General features: G+C 38.9%; 65 pseudogenes; all 65 read left to right on the forward strand.

Annotated features, from left to right (window-relative positions):
- The first annotated feature begins 2,030 nt into the window (after nucleotides 1-2,030).
- Nucleotides 2,031-2,149, forward strand: LOC149700093 (5S ribosomal RNA; annotated as a pseudogene).
- A 361-nt stretch (nucleotides 2,150-2,510) lies between these two features.
- LOC149700094 (5S ribosomal RNA) lies at nucleotides 2,511-2,629 on the forward strand (annotated as a pseudogene).
- A 362-nt stretch (nucleotides 2,630-2,991) lies between these two features.
- LOC149700095 (5S ribosomal RNA) lies at nucleotides 2,992-3,110 on the forward strand (annotated as a pseudogene).
- Nucleotides 3,111-3,471: 361 nt separating this feature from the next.
- Nucleotides 3,472-3,590, forward strand: LOC149700096 (5S ribosomal RNA; annotated as a pseudogene).
- Nucleotides 3,591-3,727: 137 nt separating this feature from the next.
- On the forward strand, nucleotides 3,728-3,846 carry LOC149700097 (5S ribosomal RNA; annotated as a pseudogene).
- A 362-nt stretch (nucleotides 3,847-4,208) lies between these two features.
- On the forward strand, nucleotides 4,209-4,327 carry LOC149700098 (5S ribosomal RNA; annotated as a pseudogene).
- A 361-nt stretch (nucleotides 4,328-4,688) lies between these two features.
- On the forward strand, nucleotides 4,689-4,807 carry LOC149700099 (5S ribosomal RNA; annotated as a pseudogene).
- Nucleotides 4,808-5,168: 361 nt separating this feature from the next.
- Nucleotides 5,169-5,287, forward strand: LOC149700100 (5S ribosomal RNA; annotated as a pseudogene).
- Nucleotides 5,288-5,649: 362 nt separating this feature from the next.
- LOC149700101 (5S ribosomal RNA) lies at nucleotides 5,650-5,768 on the forward strand (annotated as a pseudogene).
- Nucleotides 5,769-6,129: 361 nt separating this feature from the next.
- Nucleotides 6,130-6,248, forward strand: LOC149700102 (5S ribosomal RNA; annotated as a pseudogene).
- A 362-nt stretch (nucleotides 6,249-6,610) lies between these two features.
- On the forward strand, nucleotides 6,611-6,729 carry LOC149700103 (5S ribosomal RNA; annotated as a pseudogene).
- A 361-nt stretch (nucleotides 6,730-7,090) lies between these two features.
- Nucleotides 7,091-7,209, forward strand: LOC149700104 (5S ribosomal RNA; annotated as a pseudogene).
- Nucleotides 7,210-7,346: 137 nt separating this feature from the next.
- Nucleotides 7,347-7,465, forward strand: LOC149700105 (5S ribosomal RNA; annotated as a pseudogene).
- A 362-nt stretch (nucleotides 7,466-7,827) lies between these two features.
- LOC149700106 (5S ribosomal RNA) lies at nucleotides 7,828-7,946 on the forward strand (annotated as a pseudogene).
- A 361-nt stretch (nucleotides 7,947-8,307) lies between these two features.
- Nucleotides 8,308-8,426, forward strand: LOC149700107 (5S ribosomal RNA; annotated as a pseudogene).
- Nucleotides 8,427-8,787: 361 nt separating this feature from the next.
- LOC149700108 (5S ribosomal RNA) lies at nucleotides 8,788-8,906 on the forward strand (annotated as a pseudogene).
- A 362-nt stretch (nucleotides 8,907-9,268) lies between these two features.
- Nucleotides 9,269-9,387, forward strand: LOC149700109 (5S ribosomal RNA; annotated as a pseudogene).
- Nucleotides 9,388-9,748: 361 nt separating this feature from the next.
- Nucleotides 9,749-9,867, forward strand: LOC149700110 (5S ribosomal RNA; annotated as a pseudogene).
- A 361-nt stretch (nucleotides 9,868-10,228) lies between these two features.
- LOC149700111 (5S ribosomal RNA) lies at nucleotides 10,229-10,347 on the forward strand (annotated as a pseudogene).
- Nucleotides 10,348-10,709: 362 nt separating this feature from the next.
- LOC149700112 (5S ribosomal RNA) lies at nucleotides 10,710-10,828 on the forward strand (annotated as a pseudogene).
- Nucleotides 10,829-10,950: 122 nt separating this feature from the next.
- LOC149700113 (5S ribosomal RNA) lies at nucleotides 10,951-11,069 on the forward strand (annotated as a pseudogene).
- Nucleotides 11,070-11,430: 361 nt separating this feature from the next.
- Nucleotides 11,431-11,549, forward strand: LOC149700114 (5S ribosomal RNA; annotated as a pseudogene).
- Nucleotides 11,550-11,911: 362 nt separating this feature from the next.
- LOC149700115 (5S ribosomal RNA) lies at nucleotides 11,912-12,030 on the forward strand (annotated as a pseudogene).
- A 361-nt stretch (nucleotides 12,031-12,391) lies between these two features.
- On the forward strand, nucleotides 12,392-12,510 carry LOC149700116 (5S ribosomal RNA; annotated as a pseudogene).
- Nucleotides 12,511-12,872: 362 nt separating this feature from the next.
- On the forward strand, nucleotides 12,873-12,991 carry LOC149700117 (5S ribosomal RNA; annotated as a pseudogene).
- Nucleotides 12,992-13,113: 122 nt separating this feature from the next.
- LOC149700118 (5S ribosomal RNA) lies at nucleotides 13,114-13,232 on the forward strand (annotated as a pseudogene).
- A 361-nt stretch (nucleotides 13,233-13,593) lies between these two features.
- LOC149700119 (5S ribosomal RNA) lies at nucleotides 13,594-13,712 on the forward strand (annotated as a pseudogene).
- Nucleotides 13,713-14,074: 362 nt separating this feature from the next.
- On the forward strand, nucleotides 14,075-14,193 carry LOC149700120 (5S ribosomal RNA; annotated as a pseudogene).
- A 361-nt stretch (nucleotides 14,194-14,554) lies between these two features.
- LOC149700121 (5S ribosomal RNA) lies at nucleotides 14,555-14,673 on the forward strand (annotated as a pseudogene).
- Nucleotides 14,674-14,810: 137 nt separating this feature from the next.
- On the forward strand, nucleotides 14,811-14,913 carry LOC149700122 (5S ribosomal RNA; annotated as a pseudogene).
- A 122-nt stretch (nucleotides 14,914-15,035) lies between these two features.
- LOC149700123 (5S ribosomal RNA) lies at nucleotides 15,036-15,154 on the forward strand (annotated as a pseudogene).
- A 361-nt stretch (nucleotides 15,155-15,515) lies between these two features.
- On the forward strand, nucleotides 15,516-15,634 carry LOC149700124 (5S ribosomal RNA; annotated as a pseudogene).
- Nucleotides 15,635-15,996: 362 nt separating this feature from the next.
- Nucleotides 15,997-16,115, forward strand: LOC149700125 (5S ribosomal RNA; annotated as a pseudogene).
- Nucleotides 16,116-16,476: 361 nt separating this feature from the next.
- LOC149700126 (5S ribosomal RNA) lies at nucleotides 16,477-16,595 on the forward strand (annotated as a pseudogene).
- Nucleotides 16,596-16,957: 362 nt separating this feature from the next.
- On the forward strand, nucleotides 16,958-17,076 carry LOC149700127 (5S ribosomal RNA; annotated as a pseudogene).
- A 361-nt stretch (nucleotides 17,077-17,437) lies between these two features.
- On the forward strand, nucleotides 17,438-17,556 carry LOC149700128 (5S ribosomal RNA; annotated as a pseudogene).
- A 137-nt stretch (nucleotides 17,557-17,693) lies between these two features.
- On the forward strand, nucleotides 17,694-17,812 carry LOC149700129 (5S ribosomal RNA; annotated as a pseudogene).
- Nucleotides 17,813-17,949: 137 nt separating this feature from the next.
- LOC149700130 (5S ribosomal RNA) lies at nucleotides 17,950-18,052 on the forward strand (annotated as a pseudogene).
- A 122-nt stretch (nucleotides 18,053-18,174) lies between these two features.
- LOC149700131 (5S ribosomal RNA) lies at nucleotides 18,175-18,293 on the forward strand (annotated as a pseudogene).
- A 137-nt stretch (nucleotides 18,294-18,430) lies between these two features.
- Nucleotides 18,431-18,533, forward strand: LOC149700132 (5S ribosomal RNA; annotated as a pseudogene).
- A 122-nt stretch (nucleotides 18,534-18,655) lies between these two features.
- On the forward strand, nucleotides 18,656-18,774 carry LOC149700133 (5S ribosomal RNA; annotated as a pseudogene).
- Nucleotides 18,775-18,909: 135 nt separating this feature from the next.
- LOC149700134 (5S ribosomal RNA) lies at nucleotides 18,910-19,012 on the forward strand (annotated as a pseudogene).
- Nucleotides 19,013-19,134: 122 nt separating this feature from the next.
- On the forward strand, nucleotides 19,135-19,253 carry LOC149700135 (5S ribosomal RNA; annotated as a pseudogene).
- A 137-nt stretch (nucleotides 19,254-19,390) lies between these two features.
- Nucleotides 19,391-19,493, forward strand: LOC149700136 (5S ribosomal RNA; annotated as a pseudogene).
- Nucleotides 19,494-19,615: 122 nt separating this feature from the next.
- LOC149700137 (5S ribosomal RNA) lies at nucleotides 19,616-19,734 on the forward strand (annotated as a pseudogene).
- A 138-nt stretch (nucleotides 19,735-19,872) lies between these two features.
- LOC149700138 (5S ribosomal RNA) lies at nucleotides 19,873-19,990 on the forward strand (annotated as a pseudogene).
- Nucleotides 19,991-20,111: 121 nt separating this feature from the next.
- On the forward strand, nucleotides 20,112-20,230 carry LOC149700139 (5S ribosomal RNA; annotated as a pseudogene).
- Nucleotides 20,231-20,587: 357 nt separating this feature from the next.
- LOC149700140 (5S ribosomal RNA) lies at nucleotides 20,588-20,706 on the forward strand (annotated as a pseudogene).
- A 135-nt stretch (nucleotides 20,707-20,841) lies between these two features.
- On the forward strand, nucleotides 20,842-20,944 carry LOC149700141 (5S ribosomal RNA; annotated as a pseudogene).
- Nucleotides 20,945-21,066: 122 nt separating this feature from the next.
- On the forward strand, nucleotides 21,067-21,185 carry LOC149700142 (5S ribosomal RNA; annotated as a pseudogene).
- Nucleotides 21,186-21,322: 137 nt separating this feature from the next.
- Nucleotides 21,323-21,441, forward strand: LOC149700143 (5S ribosomal RNA; annotated as a pseudogene).
- Nucleotides 21,442-21,563: 122 nt separating this feature from the next.
- Nucleotides 21,564-21,682, forward strand: LOC149700144 (5S ribosomal RNA; annotated as a pseudogene).
- A 357-nt stretch (nucleotides 21,683-22,039) lies between these two features.
- Nucleotides 22,040-22,158, forward strand: LOC149700145 (5S ribosomal RNA; annotated as a pseudogene).
- A 373-nt stretch (nucleotides 22,159-22,531) lies between these two features.
- LOC149700146 (5S ribosomal RNA) lies at nucleotides 22,532-22,634 on the forward strand (annotated as a pseudogene).
- A 120-nt stretch (nucleotides 22,635-22,754) lies between these two features.
- On the forward strand, nucleotides 22,755-22,873 carry LOC149700147 (5S ribosomal RNA; annotated as a pseudogene).
- Nucleotides 22,874-23,231: 358 nt separating this feature from the next.
- Nucleotides 23,232-23,334, forward strand: LOC149700148 (5S ribosomal RNA; annotated as a pseudogene).
- Nucleotides 23,335-23,454: 120 nt separating this feature from the next.
- On the forward strand, nucleotides 23,455-23,573 carry LOC149700149 (5S ribosomal RNA; annotated as a pseudogene).
- Nucleotides 23,574-24,156: 583 nt separating this feature from the next.
- On the forward strand, nucleotides 24,157-24,275 carry LOC149700150 (5S ribosomal RNA; annotated as a pseudogene).
- Nucleotides 24,276-24,636: 361 nt separating this feature from the next.
- LOC149700151 (5S ribosomal RNA) lies at nucleotides 24,637-24,755 on the forward strand (annotated as a pseudogene).
- A 375-nt stretch (nucleotides 24,756-25,130) lies between these two features.
- On the forward strand, nucleotides 25,131-25,233 carry LOC149700152 (5S ribosomal RNA; annotated as a pseudogene).
- Nucleotides 25,234-25,355: 122 nt separating this feature from the next.
- Nucleotides 25,356-25,474, forward strand: LOC149700153 (5S ribosomal RNA; annotated as a pseudogene).
- A 137-nt stretch (nucleotides 25,475-25,611) lies between these two features.
- LOC149700154 (5S ribosomal RNA) lies at nucleotides 25,612-25,730 on the forward strand (annotated as a pseudogene).
- Nucleotides 25,731-25,852: 122 nt separating this feature from the next.
- Nucleotides 25,853-25,971, forward strand: LOC149700155 (5S ribosomal RNA; annotated as a pseudogene).
- Nucleotides 25,972-26,107: 136 nt separating this feature from the next.
- Nucleotides 26,108-26,226, forward strand: LOC149700156 (5S ribosomal RNA; annotated as a pseudogene).
- Nucleotides 26,227-26,584: 358 nt separating this feature from the next.
- Nucleotides 26,585-26,703, forward strand: LOC149700157 (5S ribosomal RNA; annotated as a pseudogene).
- The last annotated feature ends 66 nt before the right edge of the window (nucleotides 26,704-26,769 follow it).

A 26,769-nucleotide genomic window follows, 5' to 3' on the forward strand; every position in this document is an offset into this window, starting at 1 on the left:
TGGTTATATCGTTCATCTGTTAACCGAAAGGTTGGTGGTTCGGGCCCACCCGGGAGCGGTGTTGTGAGATCTCAGAAGGAACGTAAAAAGCCAAAGTTTTTCCACAATACCTGACAACCATTGAATTTCTGAGCTTCCGTGGCTCAATGGTTAGCGCGTTCGGCTGTTAACTGAAAGGTTGGAGGTTCGAGCCCATATGGGAGCAGTGTTGTGAGGTCTCAGATGTGACGTAAAAAGTAAAAGTTTTTCCACAATACCTGACGACGATATAATTTTTGGGCTTCCGTGGCGCAATGGTTAGCGAGTTGGTGGTTTGAGCCCATACGGGAGCGGTGTTGTGAGGCCTCAGGTGTGACGTAAAAAGTCAAAGTTTTTCCACAATACCTGACAACCATCGAATTTCTGAGCTTCCTTGGCTCAATGGTTAGCGCGTTCGGCTGTTAACTGAAAGGTTGGTGGTTCGAGCCCATCTGGGAGCGGTGTTGAGGTCTCAGATGTGACGTAAAAATTCATAAGTTTTCCACAATACATGACGACGATATAATTTTTGGGCTTCCGTTGCGCAACGGTTATCGCGTTCATCTGTTAACCGAAAGGTAGGTGGTTCGGGCCCACCCGGGAGCGGTGTTGTGGGGTCTCAGATGTAGCGTAAAAAGTCATAAGTTTTCCACAATACATGACAACATTTTAAATTCTAATTTTCCGTGGCGCAATGCTTAGTGCGTTCGGCTGTTAACCGAATGGTTGGTGGTTCGAGCCCATCCGGGAGCGGTGTTGTGAGGTCTCAGATGTGACGTAAAAAGTCAAAGTTTTTCCACAATACCTGACAACCATTTAATTTCTGAGCTTCCGTGGCTCAATGGTTAGCGCGTTCGGCTGTTAACCGAAAGGTTGGTCGTTCGAGCCCACCCGGGAGCGGAGTTGTGAGATCTCAAATGTAACGTAAAAAGTCAAAGTTTTTCCACAATACCTGACAACCATTGAATTTCTGAGCTTCCGTGGCTCAATGGTTAGCGCGTTCGGCTGTTAACTGAAAGGTTGGAGGTTCGAGCCCATCCGGGAGCGGTGTTGTGAGGTCTCAGATGTGACGTAAAAAGTCAAAGTTTTTCCACAATACCTGACGACGATATAATTATTGGGCTTCCGTTGCGCAACGGTTATCGCGTTCATCTGTTAACCGAAAGGTTGGTGGTTCGGGCCACCCGGGAGCGGTGTTGTGAGATCTCAGAAGGAACGTAAAAAGCCAAAGTTTTTCCACAATACCTGACAACATTTTAAATTCTAAGCTTCCATGGCGCAATGGTTAGTGCGTTCGGCTGTTAACCGAGAGGTCGGTGGTTCTAGCCCACCCGGGAGCGGTGTTGTGAGGCCTCAGATGTGACGTAAAAAGTCAAAGTTTTTCAACAATACCTGACGAACATTTATTTTTGGGCTTGCGTGGCGCAATGGTTAGCGCATTCGGCTGTTAACCGAAAGGTCGGTGGTTCGAGCCCATCCCGGAGCGGTGTTGTGGAGTCTCATATGTGACGTAAAAAGTCAAAGTTTTTCCACAATACCTGACGGCCATTTAATTTTTGGGCTTCCGTGGCGCAATGGTTAGCGCGTTCGACTGTTAACCGAAAGGTTGGTGGTTCGAGCCCATACGGGAGCGGTGTTGTGAGGTCTCAGATGTGACGTAAAAATTCAAAGTTTTTCCACAATACCTGACGGCCATTTAATTTTTGGGCTTCCGTGGCGCAATGGTTAAATGATGTATGTTAATTTGTCTCACTTAATTTAAATTCGAATTATTAACTAGCACTCTCGGCAACGGCCATATCACGATGAAAACTCCGGTTCACTTCCGATCACCGAAGTTAAGCAGCGTCGAGCGCATACAGTACTTGGGAATACTGCGTGCCGTTTGTTTTTTCACTTTTGTTTCCTCTTTTAAATTCCACCAGATATGAAAAAAGCAAACATATCTTCTTTATGTTATTGTTTTATAAAGATGAAGGTTAATTAAATTCAAATTATTAACTAGCACTCTCGGCAACGGCCATGTCACGCTGAATACATCGGTTCTCCTACGATAACCAAAGTTAAGCAGCGTCGAGCGCAGTCAGTACTTGGGAGGGCGACCACTTAGGAACACTGCGTGCCGTTAGCTTTTTCACTTTTTTTTCCTCTTTTAAATTCCAATAGATATGAAAAAAGCAAACATATTTTCTTTTTGTTATTGTTTGAAAAAGATGAAGGTTAATTTGTCTCACTTAATTTAAATTCGAATTATTATCTAGCACTCTCGGCAACGGCCATATCACGCTGAGAACACCGGTTCTCGTCCGATCGCCGACGTTAGCAGCGTCGAGCGCAGTCAGTACTTGGGAATACTGCGTGCCGTTTACTTTTTCACTTTTGTTTCCTCTTTCAAATTCCACCAGATATGAAAAAAGCAAACATATCTTCTTTTTGTTATTGTTTTATAATGATGAAAGTTAATTAAATTCAAATTATTAACTAGCACTCTCGGCAACGGCCATATCACGCTGAATACACCGGTTCTCGTCCGATAACTGAAGTTAAGCAGCGTCGAGCGCAGTCACTACTTGGGAGGGAGACCACTTAGGAACACTGCGTGCCGTTGGCTTTTTCACTTTTTTTTCCTCTTTTAAATTTTAATAGATATGAAAAAAGCAAACATGTTTTCTTTTTGTTATTGTTTTAAAATGATGAAAGTTAATTTGTCTCACTTAATTTAAATTCGAATTATTAACTAGCACTCTCGGCAACGGCCATATCACGCTGAAAACACCGGTTCACGTCCGATCACCGAAGTTAAGCAGCGTCGAGCGCATACAGTACTTGGGAGTACAGCGTGCCGTTTGTTTTTTCACTTTTGTTTCCTCTTTTAAATTCCACCAGATATGAAAAAAGCAAACATATCTTCTTTTTGTTATTGTTTTATAAAGATGAAGGTTAATTAAATTCAAATTATTAACTAGCACTCTCGGCAACGGCCATATCACGCTGAATACACCGGTTCTCGTCCGATAACCGAAGTTAAGCAGCGTCGAGCGCAGTCACTACTTGGGAGGGCGACCACTTAGGAACACTGCGTGCCGTTGGCTTTTTCACTTTTTTTTCCTCTTTTAAATTTTAATAGATATGAAAAAAGCAAACATGTTTTCTTTTTGTTATTGTTTTAAAATGATGAAGGTTACTTTGTCTCACTTAATTTAAATTCGAATTATTAACTAGCACTCTCGGCAACGGCCATATCACGCTGAGAACACCGGTTCTCGTCCGATCGCCGACGTTAGCAGCGTCGAGCGCAGTCAGTACTTGGGAATACTGCGTGCCGTTGGCTTTTTCACTTTTGTTTCCTCTTTTAAATTCCACCCGATATAAAAAAAGCAAACATATTTTCTTTTTGTTATTGTTTTATAAAGATGAAAGTTAATTAAATTCAAATTATTAACTAGCACTCTCGGCAACGGCCATATCACGCTGAATACACCGGTTCTCGTCCGATAACTGAAGTTAAGCAGCGTCGAGCGCAGTCACTACTTGGGAGGGAGACCACTTAGGAACACTGCGTGCCGTTGGCTTTTTCACTTTTTTTTCCTCTTTTAAATTTTAATAGATATGAAAAAAGCAAACATGTTTTCTTTTTGTTATTGTTTTAAAATGATGAAAGTTAATTTGTCTCACTTAATTTAAATTCGAATTATTAACTAGCACTCTCGGCAACGGCCATATCACGCTGAAAACACCGGTTCACGTCCGATCACCGAAGTTAAGCAGCGTCGAGCGCAGTCACTACTTGGGAGGGCGACCACTTAGGAACACTGCGTGCCGTTGGCTTTTTCACTTTTTTTTCATCTTTTAAATTTTAATAGATATGAAAAAAGCAAACATGTTTTCTTTTTGTTATTGTTTTAAAATGATGAAGGTTACTTTGTCTCACTTAATTTAAATTCGAATTATTAACTAGCACTCTCGGCAACGGCCATATCACGCTGAAAACACCGGTTCACGTCCGATCACCGAAGTTAAGCAGCGTCGAGCGCATACAGTACTTGGGAATACAGCTTGCGGTTTGTTTTTTCACTTTTGTTTCCTCTTTTAAATTCCACCAGATATGAAAAAAGCAAACATATCTTCTTTTTGTTATTGTTTTATAAAGATGAAGGTTAATTAAATTCAAATTATTAACTAGCACTCTCGGCAACGGCCATATCACGCTGAATACACCGGTTCTCGTCCGATAACCGAAGTTAAGCAGCGTCGAGCGCAGTCACTACTTGGGAGGACGACCACTTAGGAACACTGCGTGCCGTTGGCTTTTTCACTTTTTTTTCCTCTTTTAAATTTTAATAGATATGAAAAAAGCAAACATGTTTTCTTTTTGTTATTGTTTTAAAATGATGAAGGTTACTTTGTCTCACTTAATTTAAATTCGAATTATTAACTAGCACTCTCGGCAACGGCCATATCACGCTGAGAACACCGGTTCTCGTCCGATCGCCGACGTTAGCAGCGTCGAGCGCAGTCAGTACTTGGGAATACTGCGTGCCGTTGGCTTTTTCACTTTTGTTTCGTCTTTTAAATTCCACCCGATATAAAAAAAGCAAACATATTTTCTTTTTGTTATTGTTTTATAAAGATGAAAGTTAATTAAATTCAAATTATTAACTAGCACTCTCGGCAACGGCCATATCACGCTGAATACACCGCTTCTCGTCCGATAACCAAAGTTAAGCAGCGTCGAGCGCAGTCAGTACTTGGGAGGGCGACCACTTAGGAACACTGCGTGCCGTTAGCTTTTTCACTTTTTTTTCCTCTTTTAAATTCCAATAGATATGAAAAAAGCAAACATATTTTCTTTTTGTTATTGTTTGAAAAAGATGAAGGTTAATTTGTCTCACTTAGTTTAAATTCGAATTATTATCTAGCACTCTCGGCAACGGCCATATCACGCTGAGAACACCGGTTCTCGTCCGATCGCCGACGTTAGCAGCGTCGAGCGCAGTCAGTACTTGGGAATACTGCGTGCCGTTTGCTTTTTCACTTTTGTTTCCTCTTTCAAATTCCACCAGATATGAAAAAAGCAAAAATATCTTCTTTTTGTTATTGTTTTATAATGATGAAAGTTAATTAAATTCAAATTATTAACTAGCACTCTCGGCAACGGCCATATCACGCTGAATACACCGGTTCTCGTCCGATAACCGAAGTTAAGCAGCGTCGAGCGCAGTCATTACTTTTGAGGGAGACCACTTAGGAACACTGCGTGCCGTTGGCTTTTTCACTTTTTTTTCCTCTTTTAAATTTTAATAGATATGAAAAAAGCAAACATGTTTTCTTTTTGTTATTGTTTTAAAATGATGAAGGTTACTTTGTCTCACTTAATTTAAATTCGAATTATTAACTAGCACTCTCGGCAACGGCCATATCACGCTGAAAACACCGGTTCACGTCCGATCACCGAAGTTAAGCAGCGTCGAGCGCATACAGTACTTGGGAATACTGCGTGCCGTTTGTTTTTTCACTTTTGTTTCCTCTTTTAAATTCCACCAGATATGAAAAAAGCAAACATATCTTCTTTTTGTTATTGTTTTATAAAGATGAAGGTTAATTAAATTCAAATTATTAACTAGCACTCTCGGCAACGGCCATATCACGCTGAATACACCGCTTCTCGTCCGATAACCAAAGTTAAGCAGCGTCGAGCGCAGTCAGTACTTGGGAGGGCGACCACTTAGGAACACTGCGTGCCGTTAGCTTTTTCACTTTTTTTTCCTCTTTTAAATTCCAATAGACATGAAAAAAGCAAACATATTTTCTTTTTGTTATTGTTTGAAAAAGATGAAGGTTAATTTGTCTCACTTAATTTAAATTCGAATTATTATCTAGCACTCTCGGCAACGGCCATATCACGCTGAGAACACCGGTTCTCGTCCGATCGCCGACGTTAGCAGCGTCGAGCGCAGTCAGTACTTGGGAATACTGCGTGCCGTTTACTTTTTCACTTTTGTTTCCTCTTTCAAATTCCACCAGATATGAAAAAAGCAAACATATCTTCTTTTTGTTATTGTTTTATAATGATGAAAGTTAATTAAATTCAAATTATTAACTAGCACTCTCGGCAACGGCCATATCACGCTGAATACACCGGTTCTCGTCCGATAACTGAAGTTAAGCAGCGTCGAGCGCAGTCACTACTTGGGAGGGAGACCACTTAGGAACACTGCGTGCCGTTGGCTTTTTCACTTTTTTTTCCTCTTTTAAATTTTAATAGATATGAAAAAAGCAAACATGTTTTCTTTTTGTTATTGTTTTAAAATGATGAAAGTTAATTTGTCTCACTTAATTTAAATTCGAATTATTAACTAGCACTCTCGGCAACGGCCATATCACGCTGAAAACACCGGTTCACGTCCGATCACCGAAGTTAAGCAGCGTCGAGCGCATACAGTACTTGGGAGTACAGCGTGCCGTTTGTTTTTTCACTTTTGTTTCCTCTTTTAAATTCCACCAGATATGAAAAAAGCAAACATATCTTCTTTTTGTTATTGTTTTATAAAGATGAAGGTTAATTAAATTCAAATTATTAACTAGCACTCTCGGCAACGGCCATATCACGCTGAATACACCGGTTCTCGTCCGATAACCGAAGTTAAGCAGCGTCGAGCGCAGTCACTACTTGGGAGGGCGACCACTTAGGAACACTGCGTGCCGTTGGCTTTTTCACTTTTTTTTCCTCTTTTAAATTTTAATAGATATGAAAAAAGCAAACATGTTTTCTTTTTGTTATTGTTTTAAAATGATGAAGGTTACTTTGTCTCACTTAATTTAAATTCGAATTATTAACTAGCACTCTCGGCAACGGCCATATCACGCTGAGAACACCGGTTCTCGTCCGATCGCCGACGTTAGCAGCGTCGAGCGCAGTCAGTACTTGGGAATACTGCGTGCCGTTGGCTTTTTCACTTTTGTTTCCTCTTTTAAATTCCACCCGATATAAAAAAAGCAAACATATTTTCTTTTTGTTATTGTTTTATAAAGATGAAAGTTAATTAAATTCAAATTATTAACTAGCACTCTCGGCAACGGCCATATCACGCTGAATACACCGGTTCTCGTCCGATAACTGAAGTTAAGCAGCGTCGAGCGCAGTCACTACTTGGGAGGGAGACCACTTAGGAACACTGCGTGCCGTTGGCTTTTTCACTTTTTTTTCCTCTTTTAAATTTTAATAGATATGAAAAAAGCAAACATGTTTTCTTTTTGTTATTGTTTTAAAATGATGAAAGTTAATTTGTCTCACTTAATTTAAATTCGAATTATTAACTAGCACTCTCGGCAACGGCCATATCACGCTGAAAACACCGGTTCACGTCCGATCACCGAAGTTAAGCAGCGTCGAGCGCAGTCACTACTTGGGAGGGCGACCACTTAGGAACACTGCGTGCCGTTGGCTTTTTCACTTTTTTTTCATCTTTTAAATTTTAATAGATATGAAAAAAGCAAACATGTTTTCTTTTTGTTATTGTTTTAAAATGATGAAGGTTACTTTGTCTCACTTAATTTAAATTCGAATTATTAACTAGCACTCTCGGCAACGGCCATATCACGCTGAAAACACCGGTTCACGTCCGATCACCGAAGTTAAGCAGCGTCGAGCGCATACAGTACTTGGGAATACAGCTTGCGGTTTGTTTTTTCACTTTTGTTTCCTCTTTTAAATTCCACCAGATATGAAAAAAGCAAACATATCTTCTTTTTGTTATTGTTTTATAAAGATGAAGGTTAATTAAATTCAAATTATTAACTAGCACTCTCGGCAACGGCCATATCACGCTGAATACACCGGTTCTCGTCCGATAACCGAAGTTAAGCAGCGTCGAGCGCAGTCACTACTTGGGAGGACGACCACTTAGGAACACTGCGTGCCGTTGGCTTTTTCACTTTTTTTTCCTCTTTTAAATTTTAATAGATATGAAAAAAGCAAACATGTTTTCTTTTTGTTATTGTTTTAAAATGATGAAGGTTACTTTGTCTCACTTAATTTAAATTCGAATTATTAACTAGCACTCTCGGCAACGGCCATATCACGCTGAGAACACCGGTTCTCGTCCGATCGCCGACGTTAGCAGCGTCGAGCGCAGTCAGTACTTGGGAATACTGCGTGCCGTTGGCTTTTTCACTTTTGTTTCGTCTTTTAAATTCCACCCGATATAAAAAAAGCAAACATATTTTCTTTTTGTTATTGTTTTATAAAGATGAAAGTTAATTAAATTCAAATTATTAACTAGCACTCTCGGCAACGGCCATATCACGCTGAATACACCGCTTCTCGTCCGATAACCAAAGTTAAGCAGCGTCGAGCGCAGTCAGTACTTGGGAGGGCGACCACTTAGGAACACTGCGTGCCGTTAGCTTTTTCACTTTTTTTTCCTCTTTTAAATTCCAATAGATATGAAAAAAGCAAACATATTTTCTTTTTGTTATTGTTTGAAAAAGATGAAGGTTAATTTGTCTCACTTAGTTTAAATTCGAATTATTATCTAGCACTCTCGGCAACGGCCATATCACGCTGAGAACACCGGTTCTCGTCCGATCGCCGACGTTAGCAGCGTCGAGCGCAGTCAGTACTTGGGAATACTGCGTGCCGTTTGCTTTTTCACTTTTGTTTCCTCTTTCAAATTCCACCAGATATGAAAAAAGCAAAAATATCTTCTTTTTGTTATTGTTTTATAATGATGAAAGTTAATTAAATTCAAATTATTAACTAGCACTCTCGGCAACGGCCATATCACGCTGAATACACCGGTTCTCGTCCGATAACCGAAGTTAAGCAGCGTCGAGCGCAGTCATTACTTTTGAGGGAGACCACTTAGGAACACTGCGTGCCGTTGGCTTTTTCACTTTTTTTTCCTCTTTTAAATTTTAATAGATATGAAAAAAGCAAACATGTTTTCTTTTTGTTATTGTTTTAAAATGATGAAGGTTACTTTGTCTCACTTAATTTAAATTCGAATTATTAACTAGCACTCTCGGCAACGGCCATATCACGCTGAAAACACCGGTTCACGTCCGATCACCGAAGTTAAGCAGCGTCGAGCGCATACAGTACTTGGGAATACTGCGTGCCGTTTGTTTTTTCACTTTTGTTTCCTCTTTTAAATTCCACCAGATATGAAAAAAGCAAACATATCTTCTTTTTGTTATTGTTTTATAAAGATGAAGGTTAATTAAATTCAAATTATTAACTAGCACTCTCGGCAACGGCCATATCACGCTGAATACACCGCTTCTCGTCCGATAACCAAAGTTAAGCAGCGTCGAGCGCAGTCAGTACTTGGGAGGGCGACCACTTAGGAACACTGCGTGCCGTTAGCTTTTTCACTTTTTTTTCCTCTTTTAAATTCCAATAGACATGAAAAAAGCAAACATATTTTCTTTTTGTTATTGTTTGAAAAAGATGAAGGTTAATTTGTCTCACTTAATTTAAATTCGAATTATTATCTAGCACTCTCGGCAACGGCCATATCACGCTGAGAACACCGGTTCTCGTCCGATCGCCGACGTTAGCAGCGTCGAGCGCAGTCAGTACTTGGGAATACTGCGTGCCGTTTGCTTTTTCACTTTTGTTTCCTCTTTCAAATTCCACCAGATATGAAAAAAGCAAACATATCTTCTTTTTGTTATTGTTTTATAATGATGAAAGTTAATTAAATTCAAATTATTAACTAGCACTCTCGGCAACGGCCATATCACGCTGAATACACCGGTTCTCGTCCGATAACCGAAGTTAAGCAGCGTCGAGCGCAGTCACTACTTGGGAGGGCGACCACTTAGGAACACTGCGTGCCGTTAGCTTTTTCACTTTTTTTTCCTCTTTTAAATTCCAATAGATATGAAAAAAGCAAACATATTTTCTTTTTGTTATTGTTTGAAAAAGATGAAGGTTAATTTGTCTCACTTAATTTAAATTCGAATTATTATCTAGCACTCTCGGCAACGGCCATATCACGCTGAGAACACCGGTTCTCGTCCGATCGCCGACGTTAGCAGCGTCGAGCGCAGTCAGTACTTGGGAATACTGCGTGCCGTTTGCTTTTTCACTTTTGTTTCCTCTTTCAAATTCCACCAGATATGAAAAAAGCAAACATATCTTCTTTTTGTTATTGTTTTATAATGATGAAAGTTAATTAAATTCAAATTATTAACTAGCACTCTCGGCAACGGCCATATCACGCTGAATACACCGGTTCTCGTCCGATAACCGAAGTTAAGCAGCGTCGAGCGCAGTCACTACTTGGGAGGGAGACCACTTAGGAACACTGCGTGCCGTTGGCTTTTTCACTTTTTTTTCCTCTTTTAAATTTTAATAGATATGAAAAAAGCAAACATGTTTTCTTTTTGTTATTGTTTTAAAATGATGAAAGTTAATTTGTCTCACTTAATTTAAATTCGAATTATTAACTAGCACTCTCGGCAACGGCCATATCACGCTGAAAACACCGGTTCACGTCCGATCACCGAAGTTAAGCAGCGTCGAGCGCATACAGTACTTGGGAATACTGCGTGCCGTTTGTTTTTTCACTTTTGTTTCCTCTTTTAAATTCCACCAGATATGAAAAAAGCAAACATATTTTCTTTTGGATATTGTTTTATAAAGATGAAAGTTAATTAAATTCAAATTATTAACTAGCACTCTCGGCAACGGCCATATCACGCTGAATACACCGGTTCTCGTCCGATAACCAAAGTTAAGCAGCGTCGAGCGCAGTCAGTACTTGGGAGGGCGACCACTTCGGAACACTGCGTGCCGTTAGCTTTTTCACTTTTTTTTCCTCTTTCAAATTCCACCAGATATGAAAAAAGCAAACATATCTTCTTTTTGTTATTGTTTTATAATGATGAAAGTTAATTAAATTCAAATTATTAACTAGCACTCTCGGCAACGGCCATATCACGCTGAATACACCGGTTCTCGTCCGATAACCAAAGTTAAGCAGCGTCGAGCGCAGTCAGTACTTGGGAGGGCGACCACTTCGGAACACTGCGTGCCGTTAGCTTTTTCACTTTTTTTTCCTCTTTTAAATTCCAATAGATATGAAAAAAGCAAACATATTTTCTTTTTGTTATTGTTTTAAAATGATGAACGTTAATTTGTCTCACTTAATTTAAATTCGAATTATTATCTAGCACTCTCGGCAACGGCCATATCACGCTGAGAACACCGGTTCTCGTCCGATCGCCGACGTTAGCAGCGTCGAGCGCAGTCAGTACTTGGGAATACTGCGTGCCGTTTGCTTTTTCACTTTTGTTTCTTCTTTCAAATTCCACCAGATATGAAAAGAGCAAACATATCATCTTTTTGTTATTGTTTTATAAAGATGAAAGTTAATTAAATTCAAATTATTAACTAGCACTCTCGGCAACGGCCATATCACGCTGAATACACCGGTTCTCTTCCGATGACCGAAGTTAAGCAGCGTCGAGCGCAGTCATTACTTGGGAGGGAGACCACTTAGGAACACTACGTGCCGTTGGCTTTTTCACTTTTTTTTCCTCTTTTAAATTTTAATAGATATGAAAAAAGCAAACATGTTTTCTTTTTGTTATTGTTTTAAAATGATGTAGGTTACTTTGTCTCACTTAATTTAAATTCGAATTATTAACTAGCACTCTCGGCAACGGCCATATCACGCTGAAAACACCGGTTCACGTCCGATCACCGAAGTTAAGCAGCGTCGAGCGCATACAGTACTTGGGAATACTGCGTGCCGTTTGTTTTTTCACTTTTGTTTCCTCTTTTAAATTCCACCAGATATGAAAAAAGCAAACATATCTTCTTTTTGTTATTGTTTTATAAAGATGAAGGTTAATTAAATTCAAATTATTAACTAGCACTCTCGGCAACGGCCATATCACGCTGAATACACCGGTTCTCGTCCGATAACCGAAGTTAAGCAGCGTCGAGCGCAGTCACTACTTGGGAGGGCGACCACTTAGGAACACTGCGTGCCGTTAGCTTTTTCACTTTTTTTTCCTCTTTTAAATTCCAATAGATATGAAAAAAGCAAACATATTTTCTTTTTGTTATTGTTTGAAAAAGATGAAGGTTAATTTGTCTCACTTAATTTAAATTCGAATTATTATCTAGCACTCTCGGCAACGGCCATATCACGCTGAGAACACCGGTTCTCGTCCGATCGCCGACGTTAGCAGCGTCGAGCGCAGTCAGTACTTGGGAATACTGCGTGCCGTTTGCTTTTTCACTTTTGTTTCCTCTTTCAAATTCCACCAGATATGAAAAAAGCAAACATATCTTCTTTTTGTTATTGTTTTATAATGATGAAAGTTAATTAAATTCAAATTATTAACTAGCACTCTCGGCAACGGCCATATCACGCTGAATACACCGGTTCTCGTCCGATAACCGAAGTTAAGCAGCGTCGAGCGCAGTCACTACTTGGGAGGGAGACCACTTAGGAACACTGCGTGCCGTTGGCTTTTTCACTTTTTTTTCCTCTTTTAAATTTTAATAGATATGAAAAAAGCAAACATGTTTTCTTTTTGTTATTGTTTTAAAATGATGAAAGTTAATTTGTCTCACTTAATTTAAATTCGAATTATTAACTAGCACTCTCGGCAACGGCCATATCACGCTGAAAACACCGGTTCACGTCCGATCACCGAAGTTAAGCAGCGTCGAGCGCATACAGTACTTGGGAATACTGCGTGCCGTTTGTTTTTTCACTTTTGTTTCCTCTTTTAAATTCCACCAGATATGAAAAAAGCAAACATATTTTCTTTTGGATATTGTTTTATAAAGATGAAAGTTAATTAAATTCAAATTATTAACTAGCACTCTCGGCAACGGCCATATCACGCTGAATACACCGGTTCTCGTCCGATAACCAAAGTTAAGCAGCGTCGAGCGCAGTCAGTACTTGGGAGGGCGACCACTTCGGAACACTGCGTGCCGTTAGCTTTTTCACTTTTTTTTCCTCTTTCAAATTCCACCAGATATGAAAAAAGCAAACATATCTTCTTTTTGTTATTGTTTTATAATGATGAAAGTTAATTAAATTCAAATTATTAACTAGCACTCTCGGCAACGGCCATATCACGCTGAATACACCGGTTCTCGTCCGATAACCAAAGTTAAGCAGCGTCGAGCGCAGTCAGTACTTGGGAGGGCGACCACTTCGGAACACTGCGTGCCGTTAGCTTTTTCACTTTTTTTTCCTCTTTTAAATTCCAATAGATATGAAAAAAGCAAACATATTTTCTTTTTGTTATTGTTTTAAAATGATGAACGTTAATTTGTCTCACTTAATTTAAATTCGAATTATTATCTAGCACTCTCGGCAACGGCCATATCACGCTGAGAACACCGGTTCTCGTCCGATCGCCGACGTTAGCAGCGTCGAGCGCAGTCAGTACTTGGGAATACTGCGTGCCGTTTGCTTTTTCACTTTTGTTTCTTCTTTCAAATTCCACCAGATATGAAAAGAGCAAACATATCATCTTTTTGTTATTGTTTTATAAAGATGAAAGTTAATTAAATTCAAATTATTAACTAGCACTCTCGGCAACGGCCATATCACGCTGAATACACCGGTTCTCTTCCGATGACCGAAGTTAAGCAGCGTCGAGCGCAGTCATTACTTGGGAGGGAGACCACTTAGGAACACTACGTGCCGTTGGCTTTTTCACTTTTTTTTCCTCTTTTAAATTTTAATAGATATGAAAAAAGCAAACATGTTTTCTTTTTGTTATTGTTTTAAAATGATGTAGGTTACTTTGTCTCACTTAATTTAAATTCGAATTATTAACTAGCACTCTCGGCAACGGCCATATCACGCTGAAAACACCGGTTCACGTCCGATCACCGAAGTTAAGCAGCGTCGAGCGCATACAGTACTTGGGAATACTGCGTGCCGTTTGTTTTTTCACTTTTGTTTCCTCTTTTAAATTCCACCAGATATGAAAAAAGCAAACATATCTTCTTTTTGTTATTGTTTTATAAAGATGAAGGTTAATTAAATTCAAATTATTAACTAGCACTCTCGGCAACGGCCATATCACGCTGAATACACCGGTTCTCGTCCGATAACCGAAGTTAAGCAGCGTCGAGCGCAGTCACTACTTGGGAGGGCGACCACTTAGGAACACTGCGTGCCGTTAGCTTTTTCACTTTTTTTTCCTCTTTTAAATTCCAATAGATATGAAAAAAGCAAACATATTTTCTTTTTGTTATTGTTTGAAAAAGATGAAGGTTAATTTGTCTCACTTAATTTAAATTCGAATTATTATCTAGCACTCTCGGCAACGGCCATATCACGCTGAGAACACCGGTTCTCGTCCGATCGCCGACGTTAGCAGCGTCGAGCGCAGTCAGTACTTGGGAATACTGCGTGCCGTTTGCTTTTTCACTTTTGTTTCCTCTTTCAAATTCCACCAGATATGAAAAAAGCAAACATATCTTCTTTTTGTTATTGTTTTATAATGATGAAAGTTAATTAAATTCAAATTATTAACTAGCACTCTCGGCAACGGCCATATCACGCTGAATACACCGGTTCTCGTCCGATAACCGAAGTTAAGCAGCGTCGAGCGCAGTCACTACTTGGGAGGGAGACCACTTAGGAACACTGCGTGCCGTTGGCTTTTTCACTTTTTTTTCCTCTTTTAAATTTTAATAGATATGAAAAAAGCAAACATGTTTTCTTTTTGTTATTGTTTTAAAATGATGAAAGTTAATTTGTCTCACTTAATTTAAATTCGAATTATTAACTAGCACTCTCGGCAACGGCCATATCACGCTGAAAACACCGGTTCACGTCCGATCACCGAAGTTAAGCAGCGTCGAGCGCAGTCAGTACTTGGGAATACTGCGTGCCGTTGGCTTTTTCACTTTTGTTTCCTCTTTTAAATTCCACCCGATATGAAAAAAGCAAACATATTTTCTTTTTGATATTGTTTTATAAAGATGAAAGTTAATTAAATTCAAATTATTAACTAGCACTCTCGGCAACGGCCATATCACGCTGAATACACCGATTCTCGTCCCATAACCGAAGTTAAGCAGCGTCGAGCGCAGTCAGTACTTGGGAGGGCGACCACTTAGGAACACTGCGTGCCGTTAGCTTTTTCACTTTTTTTTCCTCTTTTAAATTCTAATAGATATGAAAAAAGCAAACATATTTTCTTTTTGTTATTGTTTTAAAATGATGAAGGTTAATTTGTCTCACTTAATTTAAATTCGAATTATTATCTAGCACTCTCGGCAACGGCCATATCACGCTGAGAACACCGGTTCTCGTCCGATCGCCGACGTTAGCAGCGTCGAGCGCAGTCAGTACTTGGGAATACTGCGTGCCGTTTGCTTTTTCACTTTTGTTTCTTCTTTCAAATTCCACCAGATATGAAAAGAGCAAACATATCATCTTTTTGTTATTGTTTTATAAAGATGAAAGTTAATTAAATTCAAATTATTAACTAGCACTCTCGGCAACGGCCATATCACGCTGAATACACCGGTTCTCGTCCGATGACCGAAGTTAAGCAGCGTCGAGCGCAGTCATTACTTGGGAGGGAGACCACTTAGGAACACTACGTGCCGTTGGCTTTTTCACTTTTTTTTCCTCTTTTAAATTTTAATAGATATGAAAAAAGCAAACATGTTTTCTTTTTGTTATTGTTTTAAAATGATGAAGGTTACTTTGTCTCACTTAATTTAAATTCGAATTATTAACTAGCACTCTCGGCAACGGCCATATCACGCTGAAAACACCGGTTCACGTCCGATCACCGAAGTTAAGCAGCGTCGAGCGCATACAGTACTTGGGAATACTGCGTGCCGTTTGTTTTTTCACTTTTGTTTCCTCTTTTAAATTCCACCAGATATGAAAAAAGCAAACATATCTTCTTTTTGTTATTGTTTTATAAAGATGAAGGTTAATTAAATTCAAATTATTAACTAGCACTCTCGGCAACGGCCATATCACGCTGAATACACCGCTTCTCGTCCGATAACCAAAGTTAAGCAGCGTCGACCGCAGTCAGTACTTGGGAGGGCGACCACTTAGGAACACTGCGTGCCGTTAGCTTTTTCACTTTTTTTTCCTCTTTTAAATTCCAATAGATATGAAAAAAGCAAACATATTTTCTTTTTGTTATTGTTTGAAAAAGATGAAGGTTAATTTGTCTCACTTAATTTAAATTCGAATTATTATCTAGCACTCTCGGCAACGGCCATATCACGCTGAGAACACCGGTTCTCGTCCGATCGCCGACGTTAGCAGCGTCGAGCGCAGTCAGTACTTGGGAATACTGCGTGCCGTTTGCTTTTTCACTTTTGTTTCCTCTTTCAAATTCCACCAGATATGAAAAAAGCAAACATATCTTCTTTTTGTTATTGTTTTATAATGATGAAAGTTAATTAAATTCAAATTATTAAATAGCACTCTCGGCAACGGCCATATCACGCTGAATACACCGGTTCTCGTCCGATAACCGAAGTTAAGCAGCGTCGAGCGCAGTCACTACTTGGGAGGGAGACCACTTAGGAACACTGCGTGCCGTTGGCTTTTTCACTTTTTTTTCCTCTTTTAAATTTTAATAGATATGAAAAAAGCAAACATGTTTTCTTTTTGTTATTGTTTTAAAATGATGAAAGTTAATTTGTCTCACTTAATTTAAATTCGAATTATTAACTAGCACTCTCGGCAACGGCCATATCACGCTGAAAACACCGGTTCACGTCCGATCACCGAAGTTAAGCAGCGTCGAGCGCATACAGTACTTGGGAATACTGCGTGCCGTTTGTTTTTTCACTTTTGTTTCCTCTTTTAAATTCCACCAGATATGAAAAAAGCAAACATATTTTCTTTTTGATATTGTTTTATAAAGATGAAAGTTAATTAAATTCAAATTATTAACTAGCACTCTCGGCAACGGCCATATCACGCTGAATACACCGGTTCTCGTCCGATAACCAAAGTTAAGCAGCGTCGAGCGCAGTCAGTACTTGGGAGGGCGACCACTTCGGAACACTGCGTGCCGTTAGCTTTTTCACTTTTGTTTCCTCTTTTAAATTCCAATAGATATGAAAAAAGCAAACATATTTTCTTTTTGTTATTGTTTGAAAAAGATGAAGGTTAATTTGTCTCACTTAATTTAAATTCGAATTATTATCTAGCACTTACGGCAACGGCCATATCACGCTGAGAACACCGGTTCTCGTCCGATCGCCGACGTTAGCAGCGTCGAGCGCAGTCAGTACTTGGGAATACTGCGTGCCGTTGGCTTTTTCACTTTTGTTTCCTCTTTTAAATTCCACCCGATATGAAAAAAGCAAACATATTTTCTTTTTGATATTGTTTTATAAAGATGAAAGTTAATTAAATTCAAATTATTAACTAGCACTCTCGGCAACGGCCATATCACGCTGAAAACACCGGTTCTCGTCCGATAACCGAAGTTAAGCAGCGTCGAGCGCAGTCACTACTTGGGAGGGAGACCACTTAGGAACACTGCGTGCCGTTGGCTTTTTCACTTTTTTTTCCTCTTTTAAATTTTAATAGATATGAAAAAAGCAAACATGTTTTCTTTTTCTTATTGTTTTAATATGATGAACGTTAATTTGCCTCACTTAATTTAAATTCGAATTATTAACTAGCACTCTCGGCAACGGCCATATCACGCTGAAAACACCGGTTCTCGTCCGATAACCGAAGTTAAGCAGCGTCGAGCGCAGTCACTACTTGGGAGGGAGACCACTTAGGAACACTGCGTGCCGTTGGCTTTTTCACTTTTTTTTCCTCTTTTAAATTTTAATAGATATGAAAAAAGCAAACATGTTTTCTTTTTCTTATTGTTTTAATATGATGAACGTTAATTTGCCTCACTTAATTTAAATTCGAATTATTAACTAGCACTCTCGGCAACGGCCATATCACGCTGAAAACACCGGTTCTCGTCCGATCACCGAAGTTAAGCAGCGTCGAGCGCATACAGTACTTGGGAATACTGCGTGCCGTTTGCTTTTTCACTTTTGTTTCCTCTTTCAAATTCCACCAGATATGAAAACAGCAAACATATCTTCTTTTTGTTATTGTTTTATAAAGATGAAAGTTAATTAAATTCAAATTATTAACTAGCACTCTCGGCAACGGCCATATCACGCTGAAAACACTGGTTCTCGTCCGATAACCGAAGTTAAGCAGCGTCGAGCGCAGTCACTACTTGGGAGGGAGACCACTTAGGAACACTGCGTGCCGTTGGCTTTTTCACTTTTTTTTCCTCTTTTAAATTTTAATAGATATGAAAAAAGCAAACATGTTTTCTTTTTCTTATTGTTTTAATATGATGAACGTTAATTTGTCTCACTTAATTTAAATTCGAATTATTAACTAGCACTCTCGGCAACGGCCATATCACGCTGAAAACACCGGTTCTCGTCCGATCACCGAAGTTAAGCAGCGTCGAGCGCATACAGTACTTGGGAATACTGCGTGCCGTTTGCTTTTTCACTTTTGTTTCCTCTTTCAAATTCCACCAGATATGAAAACAGCAAACATATCTTCTTTTTGTTATTGTTTTATAAAGATGAAAGTTAATTAAATTCAAATTATTAACTAGCACTCTCGGCAACGGCCATATCACGCTGAAAACACCGGTTCTCGTCCGATAACCGAAGTTAAGCAGCGTCGAGCGCAGTCACTACTTGGGAGGGAGACCACTTAGGAACACTGCGTGCCGTTGATTTTTTCACTTTTTTTTTCTCTTTTAAATTTTAATAGATATGAAAAAAGCAAACATGTTTTTTTTGTTATTGTTTTAAAATGATGAAGGTTAATTTGTCTCACTTAATTTAAATTCGAATTATTAACTAGCAATCTCGGCAACGGCCATATCACGCTGAAAACACCGGTTCTCGTCCGATCACCGAAGTTAAGCAGCGTCGAGCGCATATAGTACTTGGGAATACTGCGTGCCGTTTGCTTTTTCACTTTTGTTTCCTCTTTCAAATTCCACCAGATATGAAAACAGCAAACATATCTTCTTTTTGTTATTGTTTTATAAAGATGAAAGTTAATTAAATTCAAATTATTAACTAGCACTCTCGGCAACGGCCATATCACGCTGAAAACACCGGTTCTCGTCCGATAACCGAAGTTAAGCAGCGTCGAGCGCAGTCACTACTTGGGAGGGAGACCACTTAGGAACACTGCGTGCCGTTGGCTTTTTCACTTTTTTTTCCTCTTTTAAATTTTAATAGATATGAAAATAGCAAACATGTTTTCTTTTTCTTATTGTTTTAAAATGATGAACGTTAATTTGTCTTACTTAATTTAAATTCGAATTATTAACTAGCACTCTCGGCAACGGCCATATCACGCTGAAAACACCGGTTCTCGTCCGATCACCGAAGTTAAGCAGCGTCGAGCGCATACAGTACTTGGGAATACTGCGTGCCGTTTGCTTTTTCACTTTTGTTTCCTCTTTCAAATTCCACCAGATATGAAAACAGCAAACATATCTTCTTTTTGTTATTGTTTTATAAAGATGAAAGTTAATTAAATTCAAATTATTAACTAGCACTCTCGGCAACGGCCATATCACGCTGAAAACACCGGTTCTCGTCCGATAACCGAAGTTAAGCAGCGTCGAGCGCAGTCACTACTTGGGAGGGAGACCACTTAGGAACACTGCGTGCCGTTGGCTTTTTCACTTTTTTTTTCCTCTTTTAAATTTTAATAGATATGAAAAAAGCAAACATGTTTTCTTTTTCTTATTGTTTTAAAATGATGAAGGTTAATTTGTATCACTTAATTTAAATTCGAATTATTAACTAGCACTCTCGGCAACGGCCATATCACGCTGAAATCACCGGTTCCGTCCGATCACTGAAGTTGAGCAGCGTCGAGCGCATACAGTACTTGGGAGGGAGACCACTTAGGAACACTGCGTGCCGTTGGCTTTTTCACTTTTTTTCCTCTTTTAAATTCCAATAGATATGAAAAAAGCAAACATATCTTCTTTTTGTTATTGTTTTATAAAGATGAAGGTTAATTAAATTCAAATTATTAACTAGCACTCTCGGCAACGACCATATCACGCTGAATACACCGGTTCTCGTCCGATCACCGAAGTTAAGCAGCGTCGAGCGCAGTCAGTACTTGGGAGGGAGACCTCTTAGGAACACTGCGTGCCGTTGATTTTTTCACTTTTTTTTCTCTTTTAAATTTCAATAGACATGATAAAGCAAACATGTTTTTTTGTTATTGTTTTAAAATGATGAAGGTTAATTTGTCTCACTTAATTTAAATTCGAATTATTAACTAGCACTCTCGGCAACGGCCATATCACGCTGAAAACACCGGTTCTCGTCCAATCACCGAAGTTAAGCAGCGTCGAGCGCATACAGTACTTGGGAATACTGCGTGCCGTTTGCTTTTTCACTTTTGTTTCCTCTTTCAAATTCCACCAGATATGAAAACAGCCAACATATCTTCTTTTTGTTATTGTTTTATAAAGATGAAAGTTAATTAAATTCAAATTATTAACTAGCACTCTCGGCAACGGCCATATCACGCTGAAAACACCAGTTCTCGTCCGATCAACGAAGTTAAGCAGCGTCAAGCGCAGTCAGTACTTGGGAGGGAGACCACTTAGGAACACTGCGTGCCTTTGGCTTTTTCACTTTTTTTTTCTCTTTTAAATTTTAATAGATATGAAAAAAGCAAACATGTTTTTTTTGTTATTGTTTTAAAATGATGAAGGTTAATTTGTCTCACTTATTTTAAATTCGAATTATTAACTAGCACTCTCGGCAACGGCCATATCACGCTGAAAACACCGGTTCTCGTCCGATCACCGAAGTTAAGCAGCGTCGAGCGCATACAGTACTTGGGAATACTGCGTGCCGTTTGCTTTTTCACTTTTTTTTCCTCTTTCAAATTCCACCAGATATGAAAACAGCAAACATATCTTCTTTTTGTTATTGTTTTATAAAGATGAAAGTTAATTAAATTCAAATTATTAACTCGCACTCTCGGCAACGGCCATATCACGCTGAAAACACCGGTTCTTGTCCGATAACCGAAGTTAAGCAGCGTCGAGCGCAGTCACTACTTGGGAGGGAGACCACTTAGGAACACTGCGTGCCGTTGGCTTTTTCACTTTTTTTTCCTCTTTTAAATTTTAATAGATATGAAAAAAGCAAACATGTTTTCTTTTTCTTATTGTTTTAAAATGATGAACGTTAATTTGTCTCACTTAATTTAAATTCGAATTATTAACTAGCACTCTCGGCAACGGCCATATCACGCTGAAAACACCGGTTCTCGTCCGATCACCGAAGTTGAGCAGCGTCGAGCGCATACAGTACTTGGGAGGGAGACCACTTAGGAACACTGCGTGCCGTTGGCTTTTTCACTTTTTTTTCCTCTTTTAAATTCCAATAGATAAGAAAAAAGCAAACATATCTTCTTTTTGTTATTGTTTTATAAAGATGAAGGTTAATTAAATTCAAATTATTAACTAGCACTCTCGGCAACGACCATATCACGCTGAATACACCGGTTCTCGTCCGATCACCGAAGTTAAGCAGCGTCGAGCGCAGTCAGTACTTGGGAGGGAGACCTCTTAGGAACAATGCGTGCCGTTGATTTTTCACTTTTTTTTTCTCTTTTAAATTTCAATAGATATGAAAAAAGCAAACATGTTTTTTTGTTATTGTTTTAAAATGATGAAAGTTAATTTGTCTCACTTAATTTAAATTCGAATTATTAACTAGCACTCTCGGCAACGGCCAAATCACGCTGAGAACACCGGTTCTCGTCCGATCGCCGACGTTAGCAGCGTCGTGCGCAGTCAGTACTTGGGAATACTGCGTGCCGTTGGCTTTTTCACTTTTTTTTCCTCTTTTAAATTCCAATAGATATGAAAAAAGCAAACATATCTTCTTTTTGTTATTGTTTTATAAAGATGAAGGTTAATTAAATTCAATTTATTAACTAGCACTCTCGGCAACGACCATATCACGCTGAATACACCGGTTCTCGTCCGATAACCGAAGTTAAGCAGCGTCGAGCACAGTCAGTACTTGGGAGGGCGACCACTTAGGAACACTGCGTGCCGTTAGCTTTTTCACTTTTTATTCCTCTTTTAAATTCCAATAGATTTGAAAAAAGCAAACATATTTTCTTTTTGTTATTGTTTTAAAAAGATGAAGGATAATTTGTCTCACTTAATATAAATTCGAATTATTATCTAGCACTCTCGGCAACGGCCATATCACGCAGAGAACACCGGTACTCGTCCGATCGCCGACGTTAGCAGCGTCGAGCGCAGTCAGTACCAGGGAATACTGCGTGCCGTTGGCTTTTTCACTTTTGTTTCCTCTTTTAAATTCCACCCGATATGAAAAAAGCAAACATATCTTCTTTTTTTTGTTTTATAAAGATGAAGGTTAATTTGTCTCACTTCATTTAAATTCGAATTATTAACTAGCACTCTCGGCAACGGCCATATCACGCTGCAAGTACCGGTTCTCGTCCGATCACCGAAGTTAAGCAGCGTCGAGCGCATACAGTACTTGGGAATACTGCGTGCCGTTGGTTTTTCTCTTTTGTTTTCTCTTTTAAATTCCACCCGATATGAAAAAAGCAAACATATCTTTTTTTGTTATTGTTTTATAAAGATGAAAGTTAATTAAATTCAAATTATTAACTAGCACTCTCGGCAACGGCCATATCACGCTGAATACACCGCTTCTCGTCCGATAACCGAAGTTAAGCAGCGTCGAGCGCAGTCAGTACTTGGGAGGGAGACCACTTAGGAACACTGCGTGCCGTTGATTTTTTCACTTTTTTTTTCCTCTTTTAAATTTTAATAGATATGAAAAAGCAAACATGTTTTTTTGTTATTGTTTTAAAATGATGAAGGTTAATTTGTCTCACTTAATTTAAATTCGAATTTTTAACTAGCACTCTCGGCAACGGCCATATCACGCTGAGAACACCGGTTCTCGTCCGATCGCCGACGTTAGCAGCGTCGAGCGCAGTCAGTACTTGGGAATACTGCGTGCCGTTGGCTTTTTCACTTTTGTTTCCTCTTTTAAATTCCACCAGATATGAAAAAAGCAAACATATCTTCTTTTTGTTATTGTTTTATAAAGATAAAGGTTAAATAAATTAAAATTATTAACTATCACTCTCGGCAACGGCCATATCATGCTGAAAACACCGGTTCTCGTCCGATCACCGAAGTTAAGCAGCGTCGAGCGCATACAGTACTTGGGAATACTGCGTGCCGTTGGTTTTTCACTTTTGTTTTCTCTTTTAAATTCCACCCGATATGAAAAAAGCAAACATATCTTTTTTTGTTATTGTTTTATAAAGATGAAAGTTAATTAAATTCAAATTATTAACTAGCACTCTCGGCAACGGCCATATCACGCTGAATACACCGCTTCTCCTCCGATAACCGAAGTTAAGCAGCGTCGAGCGCAGTCAGTACTTGGGAGGGAGACCACTTAGGAACACTGCGTGCCGTTGATTTTTTCACTTTTTTTTTCCTCTTTTAAATTTTAATAGATATGAAAAAGCAAACATGTTTTTTTGTTATTGTTTTAAAATGATGAAGTTTAATTTGTCTCACTTAATTTAAATTCGAATTTTTAACTAGCACTCTCGGCAACGGCCATATCACGCTGAGAACACCGGTTCTCGTCCGATCGCCGACGTTAGCAGCGTCGAGCGCAGTCAGTACTTGGGAATACTGCGTGCCGTTGGCTTTTTCACTTTTGTTTCCTCTTTTAAATTCCACCAGATATGAAAAAAGCAAACATATCTTCTTTTTGTTATTGTTTTATAAAGATAAAGGTTAAATAAATTAAAATTATTAACTATCACTCTCGGCAACGGCCATATCACGCTGAAAACACCGGTTCTCGTCCGATCACTGAAGTTAAGCAGCGTCGAGCGCATACAGTACTTGGGAATACTGCGTGCCTTTGGCTTTTTCACTTTTGTTTCCTCTTTCAAATTCCACCAGATATGAAAAAAGCAAACATATCTTCTTTTTGTAATTGTTTTTTAAAGATGAAAGTTAATTAAATTCAAATTATTAACTAGCACTCTCGGCAACGGCCATAACACGCTGAATACACCGGTTCTCGTCCGATAACCGAAGTAAAGAAGCGTCGAGCGCAGTCAGTACTTGGGAGGGAGACCACTTAGGAACACTGCGTGCCGTTGGCTTTTTCACTTTTTTTTCCTCTTTTAAATTTTAATAGATATGAAAAAAGCAAACATGTTTTCTTTTTGTTATTGTTTCAAAATGATGAAGGTTAATTTGTCTCACTTAATTTAAATTCGAATTATTAACTAGCACTCTCGGCAACGGCCATATCACGCTGAGAACACCGATTCTCGTCCGATCGCCGACGTTAGCAGGGTCGAGCGCAGTCAGTACTTGGGAATACAGCGTGCCGTTGGCTTTTTCACTTTTTTTTCCTCTTTTAAATTCCAATATATATGAAAAAAGCAAACATATCTTCTTTTTGTTATTGTTTTATAAAGATGAAGGTTAATTAAATTCAAATTATTAACTAGCTCTCTCGGCAACGACCATATCACGCTGAATACACCGGTTCTCGTCCGATCACCGAAGTTAAGCAGCGCCGAGCGCAGTCACTACTTGGGAGGGAGACCTCTTAGGAACACTGCGTGCCGTTGATTTTTTCATTTTTTTTTTCTCTTTTAAATTTCAATAGATATGAAAAAAGCAAACATATTTTCTTTTTGTTATTGTTTTAAAAAGATGAAGGATAATTTGTCTCACTTAATATAAATTCGAATTATTATCTAGCACTCTCGGCAACGGCCATATCACGCAGAGAACACCGGTACTCGTCCGATCGCAGACGTTAGCAGCGTCGAGCGCAGTCAGTACCAGGGAATACTGCGTGCCGTTGGCTTTTTCACTTTTGTTTCCTCTTTTAAATTCCACCCGATATGAAAAAAGCAAACATATCTTCTTTTTTTTTTGTTTTATAAAGATGAAGGTTAATTTGTCTCACTTCATTTAAATTCGAATTATTAACTAGCACTCTCGGCAACGGCCATATCACGCTGCAATCACCGGTTCTCGTCCGATCACCGAAGTTAAGCAGCGTCGAGCGCATACAGTACTTGGGAATACTGCGTGCCGTTGGCTTTTTCACTTTTGTTTCCTCTTTTAAATTCCACCAGATATGAAAAAAGCAAACATATCTTCTTTTTGTTATTGTTTTATAAAGATAAAGGTTAAATAAATTAAAATTATTAACTATCACTCTCGGCAACGGCCATATCACGCTGAAAACACCGGTTCTCGTCCGATAACCGAAGTTAAGCAGCGTCGAGCGCAGTCACTACTTGGGAGGGAGACCACTTAGGAACACTGCGTGCCGTTGGCTTTTTCACTTTTTTTTCCTCTTTTAAATTTTAATAGATATGAAAAAAGCAAACATGTTTTCTTTTTCTTATTGTTTTAAAATGATGAAGGTTAATTTGTCTCAATTAATTTAAATTCGAATTATTAACTAGCACTCTCGGCAACGGCCATATCACGCTGAAAACACCGGTTCTCGTCCGATCACCGAAGTTGAGCAGCGTCGAGCGCATACAGTACTTGGGAGTGAGACCACTTAGGAACACTGCGTGCCGTTTACTTTTTCACTTTTTTTTCCTCTTTTAAATTCCAATAGATATGAAAAAAGCAAACATATCTTCTTTTTGTTATTGTTTTATATAGATGAAGGTTAATTTAATTCAAATTATTAACTAGCACTCTCGGCAACGACCATATCACGCTGAATACACCGGTTCTCGGCCGATCAACGAAGTTAAGCAGCGTCGAGCGCAGTCAGTACTTGGGAGGGATTCCACTTAGGAACACTGCGTGCCGTTGATTTTTTCTCTTTTTTTTTCTCTTTTAAATTTTAATAGATATGAAAAAAGCAAACATGTTTTTTTTTGTTATTGTTTTAAAATGATGAAGGTTAATTTGTCTCACTTAATTTAAATTCGAATTATTAACTAGCACTCTCGGCAACGACCATATCACGCTGAATACACCGGTTCTCGTCCGATCAACGAAGTTAAGCAGCGTCGAGCGCAGTCAGTACTTGGGAGGGCGACCACTTAGGAACACTGCGTGCCGTTAGCTTTTTCACTTTTTATTCCTCTTTTAAATTCCAATAGATATGAAAAAAGCAAACATATTTTCTTTTTGTTATAGTTTTAAAAAGTTGAAGGATAATTTGTCTCACTTAATTTAAATTCGAATTATTATCTTGCACTCTCGGCAACGGCCATATCACGCAGAGAACACCGGTACTCGTCCGATCGCCGACGTTAGCAGCGTCGAGCGCAGTCAGTACTTGGGAATACTGCGTGCCGTTGGCTTTTTCACTTTTGTTTCCTCTTTTAAATTCCACCCGATATGAAAAAAGCAAACATATCTTCTTTTTTTTGTTTTATAAAGATGAAAGTTAATTAAATTCAAATTATTAACTATCACTCTCGGCAACGGCCATATCACGCTGAAAACACCGGTTCTCGTCCGATAACCGAAGTTAAGCAGCGTCGAGCGCAGTCACTACTTGGGAGGGAGACCACTTAGGAACACTGCGTGCCGTTGGCTTTTTCACTTTTTTTTCCTCTTTTAAATTTTAATAGATATGAAAAAAGCAAACATGTTTTCTTTTTC

The sequence above is a fragment of the Phalangium opilio genome, unplaced genomic scaffold (genome assembly GCF_054372755.1).
Source record: "Phalangium opilio isolate 3A_F unplaced genomic scaffold, DU_Popi_V2 ptg000019l_1, whole genome shotgun sequence".
Taxonomy (NCBI): domain Eukaryota; kingdom Metazoa; phylum Arthropoda; class Arachnida; order Opiliones; family Phalangiidae; genus Phalangium; species Phalangium opilio.